At 43.0% G+C, this 15798-nt stretch overlaps 1 pseudogene across 1 annotated transcript; it reads right to left on the reverse strand.

Moving 5' to 3' along the window:
• Nucleotides 1-10272: 10272 nt before the first annotated feature.
• LOC308514492 (isopentenyl-diphosphate Delta-isomerase 1-like) lies at nt 10273-12305 on the reverse strand (annotated as a pseudogene). The gene is made up of 2 exons: nt 12224-12305; nt 10273-10904 (listed from the first exon to the last, which is right to left on the reverse strand). The product of its transcript is annotated as an isopentenyl-diphosphate Delta-isomerase 1-like (transcript).
• Between the last annotated feature and the right edge of the window lie 3493 nt (nt 12306-15798).

The following is a 15798-nucleotide window of genomic DNA, read 5'->3' on the forward strand; positions in this document are numbered from 1 at the left end:
ACAGCTGGGTCAGAGAGACCCAAAACTTCCAAATGAAGGCCCAAGGCCCCACAGCAGCTTGCATTGCTTCACAGCTGGGCCTCATCTGGGCACCTCCAAACCCCAAACAAAGAAGAGGAATCTGCAGATCTCTCCATAGCTCCTGCTGGGTAGCCTCAGGCAGAGGCTAAATTGGCACCTCCTTCGAGATCCAAGAGCCAGTGTACCCAGTGGTCAGAGTGGGACCATCCAGATTACAACTCTTCAGATCCATAAGGGACACACTCAGGGGGCAGATTCAGTGAGCACCAAAGCCCCACTGAAGCAAGTCTTGCCCCAGAAGGGTGTCTCCAGCACAGAAATTCTCCCACTGAAAACACAGCTGATTCTCACAGCCAATTGCCCTGGAGGTCAATTCCTCCCAGTGATACCTACAACAATCAAGACTTAACTACAACAAGACTGCGCACAAAGCCCACAAAGAGGTGCACCAAGAGTGTCCACCTCAGGTATTTGGGTAGGCTGAGCCACTGGGTCGTATAGGACACAAAGCAGAGAAAGCCATTCTATCAACACAGGGAAGCATAAAAGAAATAGGTCACAGATGACAGAAATGGAGGAAAGCAAACTACTGGATATAGAGTTCAAAACCACACTTATAAGGTTTTTCAGAATTTTCTAGAAACCGCCGATAAATTTAGTGAGACCTTCCATAAATCTAGTGAGACCCTCGAGGATATGAAAAAGGACTAACTAGAAATTAAGCATACACTGACTGAAATAAAGAATATCATACAGAGTTCCAACAGCAGACTAGTGGATTGCAAGAATCAAGTCAAAGATTTGAAATAGGAAGAAGCAAAAAACACTCAACCAGATAAACAAAAAGAAAAAAGAATCCAAAAATATGAAGATAGTATAAGGAGCCTCTGGGACAACTTCAAGCATACCAACATCCGAATTATGGGGGTGCTAGAAGAAGAGAGAGCAAGATTTTGAAAACCTATTTGAAGAAATAATGACAGAAAACTTCCCCTACCTGGTGAAAGGAATGGACTTACAAGTCCAGGAAGTGCAGAGAACCCCAAACAAAAGGAACCCAAAGAGGACCACACCAAGACTCATCATAATTAAAATGCCAAGAGCTAAAGACAAAGAGAGAATCTTAAAAGCAGCAAGAGAAAGAAAGTCAGTTACCTACAAGGGAGTACCCATACGACTGTCAGCTGATTTCTCAACAGAAATTATGCAGACCAGAAGGGAGTGGCAAGAAATATTCAAAGTGATGAATAGCAAGGTCCTACAACCAAGATTACTTTATCCAGCAAAGCTATCATTCAGAATTGAAGGTCAGATAAAGAGCTTCACAGATAAGTAAAACTAAAGGAGTTCATCACCACTAAACCAGTATTATATGAAATGCTTAAAGGTATCCTTTAGGAAGAGGAAGAAGAAGAAAAAGGTAAAGATACCAATTATGAAAAACAAATGCACATCAACAAGTGAAACTAAAAATCAAGTGAATAAATAATCTGATGAACAGAATAAACTGGTGAATATAATAGAATCAAGGGCATAGAAAGGGAGTGGACTGACTATTCTCGGGGGAAAAGGGGTGTGGGGGGTGTGGGAAGAGACTGGACAAATATTGTACACCTATGGATGAGGGCAGTGCAGGGGGTGAGGGGGGGTTAAGGGCAGAGGGTGGGGTTGGAACCAGGAGAAGGGGAGCTATGGGGGGAAAAAGAGGAACAAATGTAATAATCTGAACAATAAATATTTAATTTAAAAAATATTAAAAAAAGAGAAAAAAACAGTGGCAAAGAATTTGGTGTGTTACTACGGAAAGAAGGGGGGTGTTTTTCTAGATGATAAAAAAAAGTTCATTCCAGGAGTACTTAATGTTTCTGAGATTATGTCATTTTATCCTTAGTTTGCCCTACTCAGTAGATATAGCTTTCATGGAAGAAATATTACTTTTTTTGTTTAAAAATATTAATCTCCCTCCCTTTGTTTCTCTGAAGCTCATAATTATAACATGTTGTATGTGTTTCCTTTCTTTTTTGGCAACTAATTTTCTACCATCTGCTTTTTATTATATGATGTATGTGAAAACCACATTTTCATAGCTGGGAAAGCTTGATGAGCTATTTTCTTTGTTATGTACATTTTGTTTAACACATTCCTATTTTTAGACTTTTGGAAAATTTATACATATGATTTCTCTTAAAACTCTTTCTTAGATAATTTCAAGTTTCATTTATTTTTGAGCACTTTTCCATGACTACTTGGGATATCATTCTAATTATATAAGGCTTAGCTGATATAGAGGGTGATGTTATATAATTTATTAACATAACTGGAACATGTTTGTATTGTTCCCTATCTAATTCCATTTATATTTAACTAGAGACCCAGTGCATAAAATTCGTGGACATAGGGGTTCCCTCAGCCCAGCCTGCACCCTCTCCAATCAGACATCCCTCTAGAATCTGGGACCACTGGCTCCTAACTGCTCACCTGCCTGCCTGCCTGATTGCCCCTAAACCCTCTGCCTGCCTCCCTGATTGCCTCTAACCTCTCTGCCTGCCTGCATGATCATCCCTAACCTCTCTGCCTGCCTGCCTGATTGCCCCTAACCACCTCTGCCTGCCTGCCTGATTGCCCCTAACCACCTCTGCCTGCCTGCCTGATCACACCTAACTGCTCACCTGCCAGCCTGATTGCCCCCAACTGCTCTCCCCTGCTGGCCTGATAGCTCCTAACTGCCCTCCTCGGCCGGCTTGGTTGTTCCCAACTGCCCTCCCTGGCCAGCCTGGTCGCCTCCAACTGCCCTCTCCTGCTGGCCTGGTCACCCCCAACTGCCCTCCCCTGTCGGCCTGATTGCCCCTAACTGCTTCTGCCTTGGTCCCACCACCATAGCTTTGTCCGGAAGGAAGTCAGACGTCTGGAAGGTGGCCAGTCGACCTGATCTAATTAGCATATTACCCTTTTATTAGTATAGATATTTTTTTTTTTACTAATATTAAGTGCAAACAAATAAAACTTTTCCCCCCTGAATAAGGTTGAAATTATTCATAGGTAGCCACTAAAATTTTGAGGTACTGATTTTACTAGGAAAAAGAAAAAATAATTCACCTTTAAAGCTTGTACACTATTATATATCATACTAGAGACCCAGTGCACAAAATTTGCGCACTCCGGGGGGGGGGGAGGTCCCTCAGTCCGGCCTGTGCCCTCTCACAGTCTGAGACCCCTCGGGGGATGTCCACATGCTGGCTTAGGCCCGTTCCCCAGGGGATCGGGCCTAAGCTGGCAGTCAGACATCTCTCTGGAAGCCTGGGAGCCCTTGGGAGATGTTCACTTGCCAGCGGGGAGCAGACTTAAGCTGCAGTCAGACATCCTTAGTGCTGCTGAGGAGGCGGGAGAGGCTCCCCCCACCACCTCTGTACTGACAGCCATCAGACTGGCTTGTGACTGAGCAGAGCTCCCCCTGTGGGAGCGCACTGACCACCAGGGGGCATCTCCTGCATTGAGCATCTGCCCCATGGTTGTCAGTGTGTGTCATAGTGACCAGTCATTCCTAGTTGTTCTGCTGTTAGGGTCAATTTGCATATTATCCTTTTATTATATAGGATCATTGTACATTACAGTTTCAAATGATAAAATTGAAGAATTCAATTTTAGAAAAAAACATAGGCATATTCAAACTCTATTACAATACATGTTATTGCTGGTAAGTTTTACTAGAAAAGAGCAACAGAATTAAATCACCAATAATAATACTTTTCTTCTAGTACATTTTCAAATCCTTGTAAGGTCAAGTTTTTGAGTTTTGTTTTTGACTAGGTTTGTATTTTGATTTGATAATCTCATTCTTTTGGATACATTGAGTATTTGTGAATAAATATCTGACTAGCACAATTGATCAACATATTTTCTATTTTTGTGGAAACATAATCTTAATTTTGTTTGACTTCATTGAATTGCATTCATTCAGTTGTCTCTTCAAGATCAAGCTCCTAAAATAGGCCCATTGATTTAACTGGCTTTCGTTAGCCTCTTCTTAGCACATGAAAACGAATTATTGGCATCTGCCTAGGTAACTTATATACATAAGAGATAACACATGAGATATAAAAAGTGTTACATAATTAGTATATATTTTAACTTTATTTAGACCCCCTTCTATTTGCTAAGATTCTCTGGCAGAGGGTAAACAATTAAAACAATTCAAAATTTCTCTGGACTATCCCTTATCTAAGCATACTATTTAATAAGAATCAAGTGCTGGAAAACTTCTGTACTACTGATTTAATCTACTTTGTTTATAATCCAGGATCCACTAAATTCCTATCTTGTGACCTTGTGGGTTGCTTAGTTTTTCTGTCCTCATTTTTCCCATCTTTAAAATGAGCATCATAATATTACAACTTCCTAGTACACTGATTAGGATTAAAGGAAGCATACTTACTGAGATGAGTACCTATATGGTACTGAGAAGAGATAGTAAGTACTCTGTAAATGTTGATCATTATTATGGAACTAGAGGTCTGATGCACGAAATTCATGCAAGGGGCTTGGCCCTTGCAGCTCCAGCTGCCTCGGCCCTCGCAGCTCAGCTTTGTCTGGAAGGTCATCCAGACTGTCATTCCACTGTTCGGCCATTTGGTCAATTTTCATATTACACTTTTATTATTATAGATGGAGTTTAGAATGGCAGTTAAGAGCCAAGGCTCTGTACTTAATCTTGCTTGATATTTTTCTGGTTCTGCCTTTAGGTAAGACATTTAATCTCACTGAGCCGTAATTCTCTCAATTGTAGAATTGGTAAAATGATGGTACCAAAGTCAAAGAAACTCACACTTTTTGTGACTGTAAATAAAATAATATATACAAAGCACTTAGAATAATGGTGGGTTATATAAACATTCAATATATATATAAACTATTATAACAAATAGCAACATCTGTATAGGATTATAAACTTCACAAGAATACATAGAAGACATTTATTTAATTCAGTTTGCATATATTCTAAAAGAGAAACTCTGGATAAATTATTCCAAATAATTAGATCTTAAATTTGGATTAGTGTGCTTTTTTTTGTTTATTTTTTTGTTTTATGTCATTGCCCAGTGTTCCGGTAAGTGGTTGAATTTTTCTAACAAACATTAAGTAAACATATACTATATAATAAAAGCTCAGCACATGAAATGGCAGAACGACCAGAATGACCAGAGACCAGAATGACTGCCGCCACTAGCCCCGGCCAGCCCCACCCCCCAGAGGGGACCCCCAGTCCAATTGGGAGTGTCCAGCCTGCAAACCCCCCACAGCCCCTTGCCCCAGATGACCCAGACCCCCAGTGGGGATCCCCAACCCAATTGGGGGTGGGGCCAGCCTGAAAACCACCCAGTGGCCCCTCGCCCAGGCCGGTCCTGTCCCCCAGTGGGGGGCCCTACCCCAATCAGGGGTGTGTCCAGCATGCAAACCCCCCATGGCCCTTTGCCCTGGCTGGCCCCATCCCCCACCGGGGATCCCACTCCAACTGGGAGTGTCCCACCTGCAAACTTCCTGCAGCCCCTCACCCCAGCTGGCCCTGCCCCTCCAGGGGGACACCCAGCCCAATAGGGGGCATGGCTGGCCAGCAAACTGCCCAGTGGCCCCTCGCCCAGGCCAGCCCTGTCCCTCAGCGAGGACCCCCACCTTGATCAGGGGTGTGCTCAGCATGCAAACCCCACACCCTGGCCAGCCCTGCCCCCCAGCAGGGACTCCCACCTTGATCTGGGGCCCCCATTAATTCTAATAGTGGAACGACCAGAATGACCACTCAACCAGTCACTCTGAGGCACACTGACCACCTCTTGGTCCTTTTCCCTGGCCGGCAGGCTCCGATCACCCAATGGTGAACGGGGAACTGGGGATGGGTGGCAGGCGATGTGGGTGGTGCCAGGCCAAGGCCCCCGCTCCACCAGTTGCCCCAAACACAGAAGGCAACCCATGGCAGGGGTAGGGCCGGTGAGTGGGTAGAACGGCCGACCTCTCCATTCTTCCCCCTGGGCCAGCAGGCTCTGATCACCTGATGGTGAATGGGGAACTGGGGGTGGGTGGCAGTGGTGGGCAGGGCTGGTTGTGGCCAGCTGGGGAAGATGGCCCTGATCGCAGGCCAGGCATAGGGACTGTACCCGTGCACGAATTTTGTGTGCTGGGCCTCTAGTATGCACTAAATATGAAACAGTTAAATAGCAAAACTTTGTGTTAGCTAGACTAGGCCCAGCTCTTAAAGAATCATATAAATATTTGTATCAAGGGACAAGAAATAAGCAAAAAGGAACGAACTTTATGGAATAAAGTATTGGAAGAGAGTTTCAGAGAAATCTTTTAATACATCAGAGTACAATCACCCAAGAGTCACTTCCTCTGCAGCAGAATAGCAAAAATACGGTCACAAACATTCAAAAAGTTTGTATTTAGGTGAGCACTAAACTTTGTAGTTTCTGGGTTGAACATATCAGTACAAAGGTATCTAGAAAGAGAAAAAAGGAATACCAGCATAAAAGTGATAAAGATATAGTTGATGAAGTACAAATAGATGAGGCATTACCAGGGGTGGGCAAACTTTTTGACTCGAGGGCCACAATGGGTTCTTAAACTGGACCGGAGGGCTGGAACAAAAGCATGGATGGAGTGTTTGTGTGAACTAATATAAATTCAAAGTAAACATCATTACATAAAAGGGTATGGTCTTTTTTTTCAATAGTTATTTATTCATTTCAAACTGGCCGGATCCGGCCCGTGGGCCGTAGTTTGCCCACAGCTGCATTAGACTCACACTTTGTTAATTGAACTTTAAGCTACAATACTTTTTTGTGTGCAATTTATGCAAACTTGGGATCACTTAAGGAGAACAAGATCAGAACCCAGGTAGTAATATGACCCAAACCCAAATTATACACAATCAAGGACTTTATAATCTATAGTGAGTAGATTGCTTTGCCAAATGCTTTAGACATATATGATTTTATTTAATCTTCACTTCAACCTTTTAGACATTATTTTTATCAGTCCCATTTTATAATAAAGTAATTTTTTTCCATGTTATTTCAAGTTTAGAATGGTAGAGCTAAGGTGGAAATTCAGGCATTCTAAATCTAGAATCCATGTTTTAACAGTTGCTCCATACTCCATATTAATCCATTATAAAAAAGAAATTTGTAATTATAAAAAACACTAGAGGCCCGGCTCAAGAAATTCATGCCTGGATATGGTCCCTAGGCCTGGCCTGTGATCAGGGTCATCTTCCCCGGCTGCCCGCAGCAGCTCTGATGCCACCCACCCCCAGTTCCCCATTCGCCATTGGGTGATCAGAGCCTGCCAGCTTGGGGGGAGAAATGGCGAGGTCGGCTGTTCAGCCCGCTCACCGGCCCCGCCCTCCCCACGGGTTGCCCTCTGTGTGTGGGGCAACTGGTGGAGCAGGGGCCCCTAGTTTCCCATTTGCCACTGGGAGATCAAGCCTGCCGAGAGGTGGTCAGTGTGCTTCATAGTGACTGGTCGAGTGGTCATTTTGGTTGTTCCACTGTTAGGGTCAATTTTCATATTACCCTTTTATTATATAGGATAGATGCCTGGTGCGCAGGTGGTGGCCGGCCAGCCTGCCATTATGGGGGCCCCGTATTGGGGTGGGGGTCCCCGCTGGGGTAGGGCTGGCCAGGGTGAGAGGCCGCTGGCTGTTTGCAGGTTGACCATGCCCCCTATTGGGTTGGGGGTCCCCACTGGGGGTCAGGGCCATCTGGGGTGAGGGGCTGTGGGTGGTTTGCAGGCCGGCCCCAGCCCCGATCGGGGTGGGGGTCCCTGCTGGGGGGAAGGGCTGGGTGGGTCAAGGGGTGGCAGTCATTCTGGTCTCTGGTTGTTCTGCCATTTCGGTCGCTGGGTTTTTATTATATAGGATACTGTAGTAATAGCCATACTTATGTTAATTGCTAATGAACTACTTAGAATTAATTTTACAATGTAGGTTAAATTCTTCTTGAATGAACCTTTTGTGGTTGTTATAAAGACCTGGGTTAAAAACACTGCCACTCAAATAAACAAGGAGAACCAACAACTCTGCTAGCCTGAAGTTGTGATCCCATCTGGGGTCAACAGTGGACAGGTGGACTAGCTCAAGATTTAACAAGGATTTCCAGGAAGTAAACCAATCAAAGGGTTTGATAAGCTCTCCACTTATTCCAGGCTGTGTGCAGGTAGAGACAGAAATAAGCCCAAGTCACATATACATTCCTGGCAGATAGAATATTCACATGCATAGAAAAGACACAAGGAAGCTTGGTGGAAATTACAAGCTGAGGCTGACTTGCAAGTGGCCTGAATTTTGAATGTGCTTGTTTTCCAGGCCACACACAAATTCATCAGGAGAGCAAAAGAGCATTACTGGCTGTGGTCCTTAAGCACAACGTGTGAAAAATCTTTGCATGAACACTGACCTATGTGAATACATTAGTGATTCTTGGAAAACCAAACTTAAAAATAAAAACAAGGAACAAGCCGAGACCAGTTTGGCTCAGTGGATAGAGCGTCGGCCTGCGGACTGAGGGGTCCCGGGTTCGATTCCGGTCAAGGGCATGTGCCTGGGTTGCGGGCATATCCCCAGTGGGGGATGTGCGGGAGGCAGCTGGTCGATGTTTCTCTCTCATCGATGTTTCTAACTCTCTATCTCTCTCCCTTCCTCTCTGTAAAAAAATCAATAAAATATATTAAAAAAAAACAACAAGGAACAAAAAGAATGAGTAGAGTCATTATGTCTGAGACACACTTCAAAGCTTTAGTTAAGGCTAGTTATTAAATAATCAACAGTAACCCTCAGAGAATAAAATAACTCTAGTAATCTAGAGTTGTTATTTTATGCAGTATTCAATAAGAAATTAGATGACATGCAAAAAAAACAAGAAAATATGATACATGCCCAGAAAAAAAAGTAATCAGGTGAAACTCTCTGAATTTCCCCAGATTTAGCATTGAGCTTAGAAAGACTTTAAGGAATTATGGTGACAATATTCAAAGACCTAAATAAAATCATGCCTATAGAATAAAATTGAAATAAAGAATAATTCAACAAAGTATGAGATTAAAAAATTTTAATGTAATTTTTAAATTGTTTTTACTTTTCAGTAAAATTAATACTTGTGACACTTTTCCCTGAAATTATGAATTAACTGTCCAGAGTTAACAAGAAATGGATTTTTCCATTGAATTTATAAAATATTTAGCTTGTAAGAAACAATTTTTTCTTTTTCATTATTATTACATAGCATTCAAGGATAATAAAGCTGTCTTGAGATTTCAAACTGAGAAATTTATGCAAGAGTTTTAAAAAGTGAATCAATCAATGTACAGTTTAAATATTAATATACACATACTCAAGACCCCAATTCCATTTAACACAAACATTAACCTTTCTGTTTAATTCCCTCTGCTTCCCCCCAATATGACATGACTTTGTAGAGTAGTGGTTCTCAACGCGAGCACCTTTGCCCTCCAGCACACATTTGGCATCTGTAGTAACTGTTACTGTGTTGGGGTGTGTGTGGGGGGGTACCAATGGCAAATAGTGGGTAGGACCCAAGGATGCTGCTATCTGTCCTTTAAGGCACAGGATGAACCCTCACAACAAAGAATTACCCAACTCAAATGTTAACAGAACCAGTGGTAAGAATCCCTATGGTAGAGTATGACCCAATTTCCATTTTACAAATATCCTGTCTGTCCTCTGTAATTCTGAGAACACAGACCTTGATAGAAATCAGGACACATACCATTTTTTACCTTGGACCTGCACCCCTAGTTTAACATCTTAATATGGAAAGTTATTTTGAGCTGTTCTGAAATAGTTCAGCAAACAGTTTCTGTTGCACATTTTTCTGGACTATGATAAAATTTTAATGATATGTAAAGCACCTGGCAAATAAAGTGCTCTACAAGTTCTGAAAATGTCTCAACACATTGAAAATAAAGAGCTTCACTTATTTGTTCAAATTTGTCAGGACTGTTTAAACAGGTTAAGTTTAATTGATTTGCTTTTTAAAAATAATATTTCATAAATGTCCTTTACAAATAAGAGTGCGTATATGTGGGGTCTGTGATACAAATAAGAATTTTCCACACAAATTCGGGATGTAAAATATCAACGTATCCAATGAGAATTCTAATGGGGAACCCAATTTTTAAAAAATCATTTTAAGTTTACTAAGTAGAGACATTTTTTAGTATTTTACTAATCATTCATCTCCACATTCACATTCTGTGTGTTTTTTCATGGACAAAAAACTGATTCAAATTATTTAAGTTATCCCACCATGTAAAGAAAAAAGCCTCTGCAATACATTGAAACATGGAGTTATCTTAATTTCACCACTGGCCGCCTTTTTCAACATTTCTTCCACCAATTCCTTTGACCCATAGTAATAACTTTTAATCTCATTAATTAGGGTCTGGATCTGAAGTCACGTTCTTTCTCACAAACACTATGTAATCAATTTCATGTTCTCCGCAGATACTATCAGACGGGGCCTTTTAGTGAATTTGAGTCAGATAATTAATTTCTTCTGGAGGAACCTGTTCCATGGGAATTCCCAGTTCAGCCTTTAAAACACCTCTGTGCTCCTTGCCTTACTCCAGTTGCTTCATTTTCTTCAAGCTCTCCTGGGTTACTTAAGAGATGACTACAACAAGTATTGGTAAAACAACCTGGAAAGGTAATTTTAGCATCTGATCTCTGCTGTAGTAGGAGCTTATTTTCAGTGTTGAATAAGAAGACACTAAAAGCTCCATGCAATAATCCTTTCTCAATGTTTTCATTCAGGTGACAATTCTTCTTGGTCTCAGCCCAATTTTATTGTCATTTTCATCAATAAGAATACACATCTCTGCCCTGGCTGATTTGGCTCAGTGGATAGAGTGTTGGCCTGGGGATCAAAGGGTCCTGGTTGGATTCTAGTCAAGCGCACATGCCTGTGTTGTGGGTTCGGTTCCCTGGGGACGTGTAGGAGGCAGCCAATCAATGATTCTCATCATTGACATTTCAATCTCTCCCTCCTTCTTCCTTTCTTTCTGAAATCAATAATATATATATATATATTAGGGGCCCGGTGCATGAATTCATGCACCTTGAAAGGAACTGTGGGCTGTGAGGCTGTGGTGGACACAGGGGCAGGTCTCGGTCCATCTTTCATGCCCCTGCCCAGCCCTTCCCACTGTGCCCCTGGTCCCCTGTCTGCCAGCAGCCCTACTCCCGCTGCCACTGCTCTCATGTGGCCCCACTCACACCCGCTGATGGCACGGAGAGATTGGGGCCAGTGCCAGCAGCGGGTGGAAGCGTGGCTGGCACTGTCAGTGGGTGCGAGTGGTGGCTACTGCCTCAATTGCCCCTCAGGAGCAGGGGGAGGTGGAGAAGCCCTCAGGGGCGATTGGGGCCTACAGCTGCCGCTCACACCCACTGACGGTGCTGAGTGATCAGAACTGGTGCTGGGCGCCGACAGCGGGTGTGAGTGGCGGCTCTGGCGCTGGCAGCAGATATAAGCAGTGCCTCCAGTACCAGCAGCAGGTGCGAGCACCAGGCAGGACTACGGCATGCGGGAGCAAAGAATTTCCAGTAACCACCAGAGGCTCACACCGATGACAGCGACCGGTGTCCCATCTTCGTCTGGCACCCCTGCTCACCTGCTCCACCATCCCTCCGTGGCTGACACCGGCCATGTACTACACTCTGCCTCCTGCTGTCGATGCCCGCTATGTTCCGTGTGTGCCCCTGGTGGTCAGTGCATGTCATAGCTACCGGTTGTTCAGTTGTTCCACCATTCAGTCTATTTGCATAGTAGGGTTTTATATATATACTAGAGGCCTGTTGCATGAAGAGATTTGTGCAATAGGCCTTCCCTTCCCCTGGCTGCTGGCACCCATTTTCCTCTGGCACCCGGGACCCAGGCCTTCACTCCAGATGGAGCCTTCAGTCTTCGCTCCTCTGCTTTGCCCCTACATATGCAAATTAACTGCTATCTTTGTTGGGTTAATTTGCATACTCTCCTGATCAGCTGGTGAGCATAGCAGAGGGACAGTTAATTTACATGTTTGTCTATGTATTATTAATATATACATTGTCTTTATATATACACATACTCCAGACCCCGATAGATAGATAGATGATAGATAGATAGATAGATAGATAGATAGATATTTAAAAAAATACATATCTCTGCCAGGAGCTGAACCTGTTGCTTATCAAGATTGTTGATGTTGATTTCATGCATTGTTACAGAATGTCTGATCTGTCCTAGGATCCTGAGGTGCCAACAGCCCATGGACTGCCACTCGCCGCCCATGCCTCCCTACAATCCAGGTCCCCCCTATGCTGTGAGCCCAATGGCTCGGCCCTTCCCCCATGCCAGATTGCTCCACGTGTCTGCAGGCCAATTGTGCCAGTCCAAAGCCTGACCTCATGTCTCACAATGGCACCATGCCCACCTCTTGCAAGGTCTCTTGGGCAACCAGGATTGCAGAACCGGTTTTAGCCCAGGGGTAGTGCCTCTCCTCCGTCAATTGGGTCCCTGGACAGAGGAGCCACCTGACAGAGGAGAAAGAAATTATCAAAGAGAACCAAATGGAAATTCTGGATTTGAAAAGTACATTAAGTGAATTAAAAATTTTACTAAAGGGGTTCAATAGAAGATATGATATGGCAATAACAAGAATCAGTGAACTTGAAGATAAATCAATGGAAGCTATCTGTTCTAAAGAAAATGTTGTCCCAGTTAAACTGTGGGACAACATAAAGTATACCTGTACTGGAGTCACAGAAAAAGCACAGATAAAGAAGCAAAACTAACATTTTAAGAAATAATGGCAGAAAACTTCCCATATTTGATGAAAATGGTTAATCTATAGAGCCAAGAAGTACAATAAAGCCCAAGAAAAATAAACATAAAGAGTTATAGACCTACAAACATCATAGTCATGCTATTAAGAAACAAAGAAAATCTTGAAAGAAGCAAGAGAAAACTGTTTCATCATGTACAGGGCAACAACTAGAAAATTAATGGCTGATTTCACATTAAAAACAATGGAATTCAGAAGGCAGTGAGATGTTATACTTAAAATGCTTAAGAAAAAACACTATCAAAATATTTCTAAAGAGAGAAGATTGTGATGGAATAGGCAGAACTTTCTTGCACCTCCCCCTAGGGCCAGAACTGGAAATAAAGTTAAATTGGGGAACATTCACCTGGAATTACCAACTGAGGTCAGCTAAGGAGGAGACATAACAAGGAATAACAGAAAACACCTGGAGACCTGTAGGAAGGGTGAAGTCATGAAAGGGGCAGGCCCAGCTTCCACTGGAGGCAGGCTGACAGCAAAGAGGGATCTGTCAGCTGCAGGGGGTGTGTTTTTCCCTGACAAGATCAAGGGTTGGGCCCCAGGTTGGGCTACACAGCCTAAAGCACCAGAGCTGAGAACAGCAGTGCCGCAACCTTTTGCAGCAAGGATTCAGAATCTGGAGAAAAGGCCATGCATAAATGGATATACTAGATAAGAAATATAAATTTATAAGGCATGAGGAACCAGGTGGAAACCTACTCTCTAGTGGAGTGGCTCCCCAAATCTCCGGACCCATAGCTTTTTATTTACTAGAATATACATTTGCCCTTTAGCAAAGCAAACACACATATCAAAGGTAAGATTTGGTAGACAGTAAAAGATTATCAGGTTAGGAGATTGCCCTGAGCCACCATTATCTCGACAGAACCTTGCAAAAGCCCAAGGTCCATCAGCCTTCTGACAGACCTCTCACATTTATTATGCTACTTGTTGGTCTTTGTCTCCAGCACAGCAGCCCCTGTAACATCCAGGTGTGAAAGGTGGCAGGGCTTTTGGCACTGAGGAGACCAGAGCCAGTCAGAGCAAAAGCCATAGTTTTTTTGTTTGTTTGTTTTTTAAATCCAGAGCACAGGATTTCATTTGTAGGTACTCACCTGAAGGTTGAATGGAGGGAGGGCAGTGCAGACTAAAGGTGCCTGAGGAGAGGTTGAGGTGGGAAACACTGGAGGGAGAGGTAGAAAAGGGACAGCTGGGAGATGTGAATTTGGTCATACCAACCCCAAATCAAAATGGCAATTTTCCTGAGAGTTACTGGCCCCTCCCAGAAGCTACAGCCCAAGAAAAGGAAATGCTAAAGGAAAATACCCTTCCCTAGGAGAGAAAGCTCATCCCAGGCTCAGGAGCCCTGCCTGTCACACCCTGCATCTTGACCTTTGCAGAGGAGACAGCAGCAGAAGCCTAGCTGAAGGGTTTGAACAGTATCAGGGACTATCAGTGACTGGCTTGGAGATGGAGTCCTCTGTCCCAACTGTTTCAGGAATCTGACTGGTGCTTCCCCCTCATGGGAGAGCTGATAGAAACTCCTGGTTTCCAGCTATTCCCACTGGACTGCATACAAGGATATTCACCTAGCTGAGGCCAGGGCAATATTTTGGGATACTCTCAGAGGAGTAGCTCTGGGATGGAAAAACACACCCACTACTTGCCCTGAAATCTGAATGGACCTTCCCCTCAAGAGAGATCCTGAGGACTATATTCCTGATTCTGTCTAACGCCCTTTCAGAAACAGACATTTGAGTGATTAAGAACCTGGGGATGCTGACCCATCCCTCGGCCCCTGTGTTGCTATCAAACTGGCCTTAGAGTACAACTTGTCCCCTCTCATGTGTAGCCACAGACATAAACTGTGGATCACTTGAAGCTTCAAACAGGTTGCTGAGAGCCAACGGAGGACAGTTTCTGACAGTGTGAGGCCCAGAATTTGCAGGCAAAACAATCAGCCTCAGTTATCAAATGAGCATTATTGAAAGGGAGTTCCCAGGAGACACTATATTCTGAGACAAATCCACTTCATTTTTCCCCCTTCTTTATTTTATCTTTCTTCTTTATTGATTTGTTATATTTTTAGTTTCTCTTTTTTCTTTCATATATCTAATTTTTCTCTTCCCCTTTCTTTTCTTTTTAATGATTTTATTCATTTCAGAGAGAGGAAGGGAGAGAGTCAGAAACATCAATGATGAGCTGCCTCCTGCAAGTGCCCTATTAGGGATCGAACCTGAAACCCAAGATTGTGCCCTGTCTGGGAATCAAACAGTGACCATAACCTCCTGGTTCATGGGTCAACACTCAACCACAAAGCCTCACCAGCTTGGCTGTCATGCCTTTACTTACTCTATTTTTTTTTCTTCTCTCCTGCTTTCTCTTCATTTTTTCCTTTTCTTATTTTTTTTTGTCTTTATGCTTTCTCAGTGTATTTTCCTTTATGCTTTCTCAAAGTGTTTTCCTTTTCATACTTTTCTCTTTTCTTTCATACTATTTTCCTTTTCCAATTCTTTATTCTTATTTTTTCTTTCAACTCTGCCCTTTCATGTGCCTTTTTCTTCCCCTTTTTTCTTCTTGATTTTTCTTTTCATCTATTCTTCTTCTTTTCTTTTATCTTTCCTAATTTTCTCTTATATTGTGATTGCTTTTGACATTGTTTCAGGGTTCTTGTGTATGTTTTTGTTTTGTTTCTTATTTTGTCTTGTTCTGTCAGCAACTGCACACAGCTCACATGATGTAGTTGGGGATGATTTCGTAGCCTACCAGGTGTCTGAGAGGAGATTACATCCATGAATGGGATAACATTCAAGACCCAATTACAACAGGAGAGCCAAAATAAATCACACAAAGGACATTCCTAGAGCACCTAGCTCAGAAGATCAAAGAAATTGTCCCACTTGGTTCCAC

This window comes from Myotis nattereri, assembly GCF_964212035.1.
Source record: "Myotis nattereri genome assembly, chromosome: 2".
Lineage (NCBI taxonomy): Eukaryota > Metazoa > Chordata > Mammalia > Chiroptera > Vespertilionidae > Myotis > Myotis nattereri.